This window comes from Gekko japonicus, unplaced genomic scaffold, assembly GCF_001447785.1.
Source record: "Gekko japonicus isolate JY-2015 unplaced genomic scaffold, Gekko_japonicus_V1.1 scaffold144, whole genome shotgun sequence".
Taxonomy (NCBI): Eukaryota; Metazoa; Chordata; class Lepidosauria; order Squamata; family Gekkonidae; genus Gekko; species Gekko japonicus.
This window is the reverse complement of record NW_015162478.1, coordinates 1,559,664-1,572,040: the sequence shown is the minus strand read 5'-3', so window position 1 is coordinate 1,572,040 and position 12,377 is coordinate 1,559,664. Positions and strand designations below refer to the sequence as shown.

General features: G+C 42.4%; 1 protein-coding gene across 1 annotated transcript in view; it reads left to right on the top strand.

Moving 5' to 3' along the window:
• CDYL2 (chromodomain protein, Y-like 2) overlaps window positions 1-12,377 on the top strand; it is a 70,409-nt gene that overhangs the window by 1,266 nt on the left and 56,766 nt on the right. The gene's annotated exons all lie outside the window — the stretch shown is intronic.

Genomic DNA, 12,377 nt, shown 5'->3' with positions numbered 1-12,377 from the left:
GCAGTAAATATGAACAGAGAGGTAACGATGGAGTCTTGGGAGTATTTATGGAAACATGCACTGAAAATATCAACATGTAATAATTTAAAAGAAAATTGTTATAAGATGATGTATAGATTGCCAACATGAATACTAATATGTCAAACAAATGTTGGAAGTGCAAAAAGGTTGAGGGCTCGTTTTATCATATGTGGTGGACTTGTGAAAAAGCAAAAAAAAAAATTGGAGTGAGATTCATGCAGAGATGGAAAAAATTGTGAAATGTAAATTCAAGAAAGAACCAGAAATATTACTTTGGGGACTAAAAATGGAAGAGGTCAATGTGGCGAAAAGGACATTGATGTGGTATATGATAACAACAGCCAGAATGACCTATGCTCAATGTTGGAAACAAGATGAAGTCCCGAGAGTGGAGGATTGGATCAAAAAGTTATTGTTTTCAGTTGAAATGGACAAGATGACTCGAAAACATAATAACATGGAAGCAGAAGATTGCTATAAAGACTGGAGAGATTTAAAAGATTATCTGGAAAAATATTGGGATGTAAGAGACAATTTATTTTGCTTTAATAACTATTGAATATTGACTTTTAGCATCATGAAAGAAAAGAGATATGATTGTAATAGTAGAATAATAGTCCTAGTGAACTTGTAATGAGGAAACGGATGGAGGAGAAAAGCTTAAGCAATATACAGGAGGTCGTAGCTCTCCAAACAGCCCCGTTGCCAGAGCGTCGCGTAGTGTCATGTCCTGGCGACAGCGGTGCAACACGTCTTGCCATCCACGCAACAGGGATTCTGCAAAGACATGCGATCTCCTGCCACGATTTGGCAAGATTTGGGAGCCCTATTTTGTGATCTGGTTCAACACTGCACAGTGTTAAGTGACCTTTGTTCAACACTTCAGTCTTCCGTGGCATTGTTTGACAAAGCCAACAGAATGAAATTTACAGTTAGTCACCGTTGCTATGCAGTTGGTCAACTGAAGAGCATAAAGTAGGAAAGACGTCTTAAATTGTAGGAATAAGTTCACACATGCAATTGTATCAGGCTACAGACCTAAGAACTGTTTCTCAGGAGTAAGTCCCACTTAAATCCAGTGCTCTCCCAGTCCTTTATCATTTGATGGCTTAATTTGATTATTGAAATATACTGGGTTCAAACATGTTCAGTGATAAGCTCATATTTATTAGTGATTTCTTCAGGACAGAAAAGAAAGACTGAAAGCCCCTGGCCGAAGCCAGGTTATATGCATGCAAAAGGTAACACTCACACACACACACACACACACACACACACACTCCCAAGGATAGGCTATTTACAAGTCCTTATCTGTCCATTGGTCTACTCTAGGATCCTTGCTTCCCTATTGGTGCCTTCTAGGATCCTAGCCAGCTATTGTTATGGATCTTCAGCTGGCCTGACTAACCCAATACATTATAATTATCATTTGATGATTCTTTTACCAAGTCAGGCCAGTTCTGTCTACTCTGATTGGTAGCCGCTCTCCTGGGAGAGAGGTTTTGTGTTTAACTGCCAGCTGCGATCTTTTAACTGGAGCTTCTGCATGCAAAGTAGGAACTCTACCACCCAAACTGTTGTATTCTGAAAGTGTGCTCGGAAGCTGCCTGCTTGTGGGCTTCTGCTGGTGTACATTTTTAAAAATAAAATTAATAACGTTTAATAAAAATAAATGGTATCCATGCATGTGAAACCAAATCTTAAAACTGTCCTATTTTCTCCAGTGGTGGAAACCATTATTTATCCTACAACTCTCATCCAAAGTTGGCTCTCAAGTAGGGTTGCCAATCTCCAGGTGGCAGCTGGATATCTTGTGGGATTACAACTGATCTCCAAGTGCCAGACATCAGTTCACCTGGAGAAAATGGCCGCTTTGGAAGGTGGGCTCTATGCCATTGTATCCCACTGAAGTCCCTCCACTCCACTCCCCTCCCCTCCCCTCACCAAACGTCTACCTTTTCATGCTCCACCCCAAAATCTCCAGGTGTTTGCCAACTCAGAGCTGGCAATCCTACTCTCAAGGCAGTTTACAAAAAGAGTAAGCTATAATTCATAATTAAAACCGACCAAAAATACATCTTTATGAAATGAAATGCACAGCCCTAAAGGCTTAAAAACTGGCAAGAATCTTTAAAAGTTTAATAGAGCAGCATATAAAACAGTAATCATGACAGCTTGAGATCTTAAAATATCTTAGAAAGCAGTCTAATAGTAAGAGGCGATAGCATATGACTCAGTAGAAAAACATATATACATGGCAACAAAAAAAATCACAAATCAACAGGCCTGGGAAAACCTGTGTGTTCTGTGGTGGTGGGAAATGGTGTGAAGCTGGCATGACAATCCCCATAGGGTTTTCAAGGTCAGAGACAAACAGAAGAAGAAGAAGAGATTGGATTTATACCCCACCCTTCAATTGGAGTCTCAGAGCGGCTTACAAACTCCTTTCCCTTCCCCTCCCCACAACAGACACCCTGTGAGGTGGGTGGGGCTGAGAGAACTATGACACAAACTGCTCTTTTTCAAGGACAGCTGTGCCAGAGCTTGTGACTGACCCAAGGTCCCATCAGCAGGTGCAAGTGGAGGAGTGGGGAATCAAACCCGGTTCTCCCAGATTAGAGTCCGCACACTTAACCACTACACCAAACTGGCAAACAGAGGTGGCTTGCCATTTACCATTTTAAAAGTGAAGTCCTCCAGATGTGCAGCTAGGAAAAGGGAAGCCACAAGGGGCTGATGGCAGGAGAAGAACCAAAATGGGCAGGACCTAGAAAGTGTGCACTTTCCCATCCAGATTGCAAAATAATGCCCTTGGACTGTACTCTTCCCCAAAAGATCAGAACAAAGAAGGTTTTGCGGGAAATAGTACTGTGTCCAGAGAAGATGGTTGGAACATGATTCCAGAATGACTTTCTGTGGATGCTCCAAAAATCAAATACTGCAGCTGGGACATCATGAAAAAACTTCCATGTGGAAGCAGTCATTGTCTATTCCAGATGTGGAAACTACTTGTTTCACTTGTCACTCTGGGGGGGGGGGGGACACAACAGCTAGCCAGCTTGCCCTCCTGTCTTTCTTTTTCTTCTTAGCTTAGCTTCGGTGTGAGCCAACTAGCAAATATATTTGGATTCTTTTCAATGACTCAAGAGATGCAAATGTGGTGTCGCCCCACCAGCTGAGAATTGTTTACTGATGATCTCATGATCAAACGTAGCCCTCTGGCAGCAGCAGTAGCAGCAAAAAGGGGGGGGGAATAAATAAAGGTGCATGCATAATGCTCTGTTAAATCAAAATCTTAACCTTTCATGCCTTAGTAGCTTTCTTTCAACAAGGACTCTGAAAAGAGATTTGCAAGTTTAAGCCTCATTAATAAATGAAGTCTCCTTATTCCCACAAGGTGAGCAAAGAGTAAATAAGTGAGATTTCTGGAATATTAATTCTTCCAAAATGGTTCAGTGCTAGTTTTGTCAGCTTTCTTTACTTAAGTGGCTGTGTGATAAAGTCTGTATTAACAGGAACCAGTGAAGCTTATTCTCTGAAGTCTCGGAAGCATAATCTTCAAAAAGGAATTGTGACTCCCTGATCACGTATTTTATAAAAGAGATACTGTAAAGGAGGAATCCCTCCATGGACATAAATGGAATTCCAAAATCTTAAAGCCTTGTCTTGGAAGGAATTTATACCATTGTTTATGATGGGAAAAATCACCACAGGAAGATTTTTTCCCCCCACACTGTATTGCAAGGAATAAAATTCAAACATAATGGACAAATCATTATGAGGATAAACCTCAGAGGTGTTGTAGTCTGCTCCATTCCCCTATCCCTCCTTCCCAACTCGTATGATTTTCAGATATTGAGGACATATACTAAAAAATATTTATATAGCTGCCTTTCTTCCAAATAACTTGGACCGAAGGCAGGTAATAAAAATAAAACCATTGTAACTGACCCAAGGTCACACTAGCAGCTACATGTGAAGAAGTGGGGAATCAAACCCGGTTCTCCCAGATTAGAGTCTGTGCTGCTAGCCACTATACCAAACTGGCTAATAACATTCTTTATTAAACCCCCGAATCCTAACAAAGTACAAAATCATGAAGGGTCTAAGAGTCGTCTTCCACCACTTACAAAAGTTCCGTAAAGATGAGTCATTCCTTTATTCCTCTTGAAGACTGCCACAGTACTGAGGTAGCTACAGAAAAAGCCCATGAATGGGCAGCTACAGGACACATCCTTGTGAGCGCTGAGAAAACCTTCTGTGCAGAGACCAGCTGCCACATGGGCTCATACAAGGAGAGATGGTCCTTCAAATATTTGAACCCAAGGACATTCAAGGGCTTCCTGATTCCTACAAAACAGTCTGTAAGGACTAGGGATGTGCAACCCCCCCCCCCCCAGTATTTTTGGGGGTTTGGGTATATTAAACCTGGAAAATATTGGGATTCTCAGATTTTTTTCAGCACCATGATAACCTATGAGGATCATTATAGTCAATAGTCCCCACAGAGAGGATTGATCCAGGGTATCTGGGGCTCTGAGGGAGGTGGGGTTTTTTTTAGGTAGATGCACCAAATTTGCAGCAGGGCTGCTGGTGCCTCTCCTCACCCCCACCCCCACCCAGTTTCAAAAAGATTGGACCATAGGGTCAAATTCTATGGGCCCCCAAAGAAGGTGCCCCCATCCTCTGTTGGAACCAATGGAGGGGAAAAGGTGTTTAAAGGAATTGCAGTCCCTTTAAATGCTTTCTCCAAGCCATGCAAGTGGCATGACTCTGAAGGTGTTTAAAGGGACTATGCTCCCTTTAAACACCTTCTCCAAGGGATGATTTCACCTGGAAGGTGTTTAAAGAGACTGCAGTCCCTTTAAACACCTTCTCCAAGCCCTTTAACTTTGGCTATCTGATGGTCCTGAAAAATCCCAAATAACTAAAAAATGGCCAAATCTCTATCCGGCTGAAAGAATATCTGGAAAATAGCAATATGATATTTTTCTGATATTTTTTCAGCTTGGATTTAGCCAAACACACACCCCTAGTAAGGACATCTGAATTTGTTGAAATGACATAATATAGTTTATTGTCTTACCTTCAAATTAGGATCCCTAACTAGATGAAACTATGGTTTGCAAACCTGGCGCATAGGCAAGATAATAAGCTACAGTTCATCATTTCATCCAGTTTGGTCATCATGACAAAGCATTATTTTTTGGAAACAAAAAAGTCTTCTGTATCTAAACCATATGCAAGGAAAGGAGAGGAGGGTCTTTGTCAGCCTGAGAACTTCCACAGCTTAATGAAGCCTTGGGAAATTTCTCATGGATCTACATGATTAGACAGATGATGATAGATGGGGGGGGGGGTGCCCTCAAGTCACAGCTGATTTATGGTGACCCTATAGGGTTTTCAAGGCAAGAGATGTTCAGAAGTGGTTTGCCATTTGTCACAACCCTGGTATTCTTTGGTGGTCTCCTATCCAAATACTGACCATGGCCAACTCTGCTTAACTTGCAAGATCTGACAAGATCTGGCTAGATAGATATATATGGATACATAGAATAATGTTTCATTGTGTGTGAGGCATGGAAGGGCTTTCCATTCAACATAATGTCCAGACATATTACAGGATGCTGTCACGATGATGGATCACCTGAGGACTAGCAGATGGGTCAGACAGAGAAAAAGTTCAGTACAGGCTCTTGTTGGCAAAGGTCCTGGGATAATGGTTTGGCTTTCCAGTGTAGGGGGTGGCTCAGTTGCTAGATTTCTCAATTGCAAAGACCCCCAAAAAGTACCAACCATTTGCTTCTTCATACTATATTGATTACATTGTTTCCCATTATCCTCAAAATTAAAGCATTTAGAAGAAGAAGAAGAGATTGGATTTATACCCCGCCCTTCACTACCCAAAGGTGTCTCAGAGTGGCTTACAAACTCCTTTCCCGTCCCCTCCCCACAACAGACACCCTGTGAGGTAGGTGGGGCTGAGAGAGCTCTTGACAGAAACTGCTCTTTTTCAAGAACAGCTCTTATCAGAACCACGGCTTGCCCAAGGTCATCCAGACAGGTGCAAGTGGAGGAGTGGGGGATCAAACCCGGTTCTCTCAGATTAGAGTCTGCGCACTTAACTACTACACCAAACTGGGTTTCTATTGCTATTGGTTTTGGTATATTAATTATTCAGAAGGTAGTGGTTACTTTTATTCCTCATTACTATTAATTTTTGTTTAGTTTCTTTTGTTGGATGAATTTTTTGTCTTGTGTTTTGATCTCTCGTTTTAAAACTATGATAACTAAAATTGGCATATTGGGCCAAAAGACTAACCATGCACTTCTAAGCAGAGTTGCACCCTTCTGAGCTTCAATTTCTAGTGCAATCCTAAACAAAATGTACTTCTCTGTACTTTGAAGGGCATTACTCTGTTTAGGACTGCACTGTAAATTGGAAACTGAAATAGGGAAATACATATCTACCACATTATTCAAATACTGTTGCATTTGTGGGTGGTGTTGAAACTGACAGTGGTTGCTTTCCCATCGAACATGCTGTATCAGTTTTATTCAAAAGTTGAAAAATACCACCAATTGTATTTTTTCCACATTGCTTGGAAACCACTTTAGTTCCAGCAGCATTGAAAGAGAAAGGCCATTGTATGCATTCACCAGTTTAATTGAGCAAAGATCGGGGATATGATCATGATCCGGTGTGTTTTCTGTGAATTACTGGTTATCGCGTGAATGGACAGAAGAATGGAAAACTCAATAACTGATTTCTTCTAGGGAAAAATTACCTTTTTGATTAATCTCTAGCATCTGATAATTTCCCCCCAATTTTAAACAGAAACACGTATTATTTTGAAAAGGTGTTGAACATAATAGGTTATTCCCTTTTGAGTAATAAAAGTGTTTGGAACATTTCAAAGTTGAAATAAGCAAAGTCAACATTGTTTGAAGATAAGTTATAGGCTTCCCACTGGTATGCTCCATGCAGTGAAGAAAGGGGCTAATGGTATCTTGTCCTCAAACTGCAGAATTTGTATATTCCCACTGAACTTTAATAAGAAATGGACTGGATGCCCATCCATCTAATCACTCCTTACTTTGGCATCCTTAGTTGTTAGTAATCTTGTGCTGGCTTTCAGCCACAGTTAGCTGAAGAGCTCATGTGACTTTGGCTCTCTCACATAACATTGCACCTAAATCAGCTTTTAGCATGCCATTGCAACCATTCCCAAAGCAGCAAAATCCAATGCATGCAGCATTTTGCAGCAATCCCATGATGGTCTCAACTTGTGGAAGCAGACAGAGATATCAGTGCTGGCTACAACACATGGCTGGCATCACATGAGATACACCTGGATTATACGTTGTTATATATCAGAGGTATGAGATGGATTGACTCTGTAAAGGAAGCCACGGCCCTCAGTTTGCAAGACCTGAGCGAGGCTGTCAATGATAGGATGTTTTGGAGAACAGTACTTCATAGGGTTGCCATAGGTCAGAAGCAACTTGATGGCACTTAACACACATATATATCAGAGGTACACAGGCAGGAACAAAAGATGTGATGACACAGGGGGAGTCACTGTGGTTCAGACGCCCATCCTTCATGTGGAGGAGGAGCAGATGCACCTCTGGTAGTGTGTGAGACATGAATGTACCCATTAACATTTTACATGAACATACCCACCATTTGAAGGGGGGGGATTGTGCAAATATCACCCATCTGAGCCACTAGCCTGGGTATGTGGAGACTGAAAGGCACAGAGTGGTTGGATTGTTTCATTTTAAGGGGCGTGTAATTCTTCGCTTACTGTATTTTTCAGCTGCAGCAGCAGTCCCTAGTGGCACATGACTTCCTGCCTGCCCCACTGGGTTCAAGCAACTCTGCAGTGGTGATTCAGCAATGGATTTTGAACTGAGTCCTCTGAAAACGAGTCCCTCCCCTCCGGTGCCACATCAGCAATTGCTTTTGACAGCCCCATTGGCTGTTCAATTGTAATTGAATTCAGACTCATACATGATCTCAAAACTGGTAGTGATAGTGGGGATGTTGTATAAGAGAAGGGAATGTTTGATCCTAACACCTGCTCCCAAATTTCTGAAAAATTATCATAACTATATTTTTGCAAAACATACAATGGCCCCGGTCACACGGAGCATTAGGCACGCTAGAGAGACGGAAGATAGGCGGATTTCCTGGGCACGATCTCACTGCCACATCTGGGAAGCGTAGAGCTTCCGTGGCGCACCCGAGGCTTCCCGCAGAAGATGCGGGGTTAAAAACTAGTACCTCAGAGGTACTAGTTTCTGGAAACCGCGGGGCAAGGGCGGGTGTCTGATCACGTTTCCGGTTGTAGTTCCGGCGCCCACCCATGTCCCCTCGCAAAAAGGGGTTTTTTTCCAAGTCTCCACGGATGCACAGAAGCACACAATGGAGCATGCGCATATTTCAGTTTAAAAAAAACACAACCCCGTTTGGCGTGCCGCTCCGCTTCTTTGCCGCGTTGTGTGATCGGCACCTCCCCCCTAACCACAGGAGCTCGACAGGACCTCAACCCGACGCCTGATTGTGCAGTTGCGCATTAGTTTGCTCTGGAGCAAACAGCCACGCCTTCCCCCCGCATTTTCCTGCCCGTGTGGCCAAGGCCAATATTTTGTTTGTCTCAGCTGCTTTACAGTTAAGCTCGCAAAATAAATATGAGGACATCAAACTACCAAACTGAACCAAGCTTCAGCTATAGCTGTAGCCGAAAGGCTGAACTACCCAAAATGGTTTTAATGGATTGAGTAAACTTGCCAGTAGATCCACAGTGGAAAGAACGGAGAAGTTCGATAGGAGAAGTCGTTGCAGGCCCTCCGTCTCTGCTCAAAGGCTGCCAGGTTTCCCAAAGGGCTGAGATGCATTCCTGCAGCATTAAAAATATAGTCCTGTATATATATACAGTTTAATTTTTCATGGTTGTGATCTTGATCTTGGGGGGGGGGGGCAGTAGAAGAATGCACAGAGTATGGGAAACAAGCAAGAGGAACTTGAATAGGCATTACTGAAACTTGGTGGGATGACACTCATGACCAGAATATTAGGATTAAGGGATACAATTTATTTAAAAATCGGTGTGATGACACAGTTGGAATATTAGGATTGTGGGATACAACTTATATAAAAGGGACAGACAAATAAGGAAGGGTGGAGGAGTCGCATTATATGTAAAGGAGGCATATACTTGTGAGGAAATACATGAATCTGAGCATGGAATTCCAGTTGAGAGTCTCTGGGTAAAAATAAAAGGAGTAAGAAATAATAATAATATTATCGTGGGGGTCTGCTATAGACCACCAAGTCAGGCAGAGGACTTGGACGAGACACTCGAAGAACAGATTACAAAGTTCTCAAAGAGATGGGACACAGTGGTCATGGGAGATTTTGATTGCCCAGATATCTGTCGGACGTCCACCTCTGCTAAAAACGAAAGGTCCAATAAATTCCTGACTTGTCTTGCTGACAACTTCATTTTCCAGAAAGTGAAGAGGGAAACAAGGGGATCTGCTATCTTGGACTAGATTCTCAACAGCATGGAAGAACTGGTCAATGAGGTGAAAGTACTGGGCACCCTCGGTAGTAGTGACCATGTAATTTTGAAATTTACAGTCTTGGGGAAGGGAAAAGCTGTACATGGTCAGACATATCGGTTGGACTTTAGGAAAGTTACAAACTAAAAGTTATGCTGGGTAGAATCCCATGGTCAGAAATACTTAAGGAGAAGGGAGTTCAAGAAGGATGGGAGTTTCTTAAAAGCGAAATACTGAAGGCACAATCACAAACGCTTCCTATGAGAAGAAAAATGGGAGGAGCCTAAATAAGGCAAGGTGGCTCCATAAACAGCTTTCTAAAGATTTGAGAAATTTAAAAAAAACTCATTTGGGAAATGAAGGAGGAGGAGGAGATTGGATTTGAAAGCAAATTTGGTGTAGTGGTTAGGAGCGCAGACTGTAAACTGGGAGGACTGGGTTTGAGTCCCTGCTCCTCCACATGCAGCTGCTGGTGTGACCTTGGGTCAGTCACAAGTTCTTTCAGAGCTGTTCTCTCACAAGCAGTTCTCTCAGAGCTCCCTCATCCCACCTACATCACATGGTGTCTGTTCTGGGGAGGAGGAGGGAAAGGAGATTGTAAGCCACTCTGAGACTCCTTCGGGTAGTGAAGGGCGGGGTAGAAATCCAATCTCTTCTTCTTCTTCTTCTTCTTCTTCTTCTTCTTCGAGAGAGAGAGAGAGAGAGAGAGAGAGAGAGAGAGAGAGAGAGAGAGTTTCCAAGACGACATAGTTGGAAATCTAAAGAACTGTGTTCCACCTGTTATAATTGGTTAATAATTGAATCATATCTGTAGTGGCCAGTTGTGTACTTTCCAATGTTTGGGCACAATCTCCTCTCACCATAAGAGATGGAAAGCAGTAGTAGGTTTTTGTGCCCCCAATGAGGCTGTCATATATTTTGCAAGATATAAACTCTTAAGACTGTTGCAACTGGATTTCACTGTGTAAAATGACAAAATCCACTTGCAAACGGTCACTGAAGTGGACTGAAATTGCACTATTTAGCATGTATGAAAGTTTGCAAGAGGATTTTGCCATTTTACACAGTAAAATCCTGTTGCAAAGTGGATTGAAAGTGTGTTGTTTAATGTGTGTGTGTGTGAGTGCCCTTTAAGAAAGGACCTTCCTTCCTTCCTTCCTTCCTTCCTTCCTTCCTTCCTTCCTTCCGCCCACATGCCTACCCTGCTGGGATCCACACTGGACAAAATGTTCTAATAAGGTTCAAACACAGACAGGCCAGTGTGGGTAAGCCCAGGCCATGTGGTCGATTCCTAGATGTTATCTTGGAATATATACCATGCAATCTAGCCTCTAGTCTATTTCCAAAATAGCATCTGCTTTTGCATTCAACTGGAAATAGTTTGTGTTAACCGGATTCCATGTGGATATTCTTGTAATGGGGCTGAAGAATCTATACCCATAATCCTGTAAGAACAAGAAAAATGCATCCGGGTGTATTGATCTCATGCAAAGATAACAGGAGAACTCCGTTAACAGCCAAATTCAAAACAAGCACTAGCAAGGTAGCAGCCTCCAGTTCTGCACCAGACTTTTCCTCCAAGAGAATGGGAAGGAAGCTGGTGCCAACCAAGGCAGAAGTCTTAGCTAGTGGTAGAGCAGATGCTTTGTGTGTTGAAAGACTCAAATTCAGTCTCCCACAACTCCATTTAAAAGGTTCTCAGGTAGGTTGGCCGGGGAAGACCTTTGTCTGCCTTAGACCATGGAGAGCTACTGCCAGTCAGAGCAGACAATACAAACCTAGATCGAAAAATAGTCCGGCTAAGTGGGTTGGATCCAACCTGCTTTTCCACTAGTGAAATTGGAGGATGGGGTCTCCTTTGACCACTGAAAAGGCTACCCTGGGAATCACAGAACCTACATGAGCAAAAGTCATGTGGGATGAGGTCTGTAAGCAGGAGAAGAATTAGGTAAGATTGAGTAAAATAACTGGCGGGATCCAACCCAGTTTTTGTCAATTTTGGATGTTTGTATTTTCATTAAAAAAAAAACCTCAAACAGCATCCTGCGTGACACCTGTTGGCCCAGAGCAAGATGTCCTACATCTGTGTGAGCTATGGACCAGAGTGCAAGGATATTGCGCTTATCTATTGAATTGGATTCATGCAAAAACAAGATGTCGCTTCTTTTGTGGTCTTGCAGCAAACAATAACACTTCCCATTACTTCTTCTTTCTTCCCAGTTGTATGCATACAACAAACGTAATCAGCACATAATTCAGTCTTAGAGATGGGAAATAATGTGACCCATTAAAAATACACTCTTACGTACTGGGTTTAGCTTCTCTGAGGAGACTTGGCTGCTAGATGACAGTGTTGTCTTATTTTAGACTTTCTTGTTCAGTGCCATTGCATCTTGCTCTTTTGCCATGCATTGTCCACAGAGATCCCTCTGTACAAGTTTCTAAGATTAGATTCAGTCACACTGAGACAGCAGAGCCACATATTCCAGTAGCATTGTTTTCATGGTAAAAAATAGTCATCCACTGGTAGGGGGGGGCACGTAGCAATCAACATACAAAATGGGGTCGCAATCAGCATACAAAATTAACCTAGCAAGGGCCATCCCTTTACTCATGTAAATTAACTGTAGCATCCTTCGACAGACACAGTCATTAAATGTGATGTGATATCAAAGTGGAACGCAAAAAAGGTGAGGTGGGTCTTCTGTATCAGTCAACTATTAGAACATCTAGATGGCCAGCTGGTACACGGTTTTATCATATTGAATCCTCTTGAAAGTCCTGGT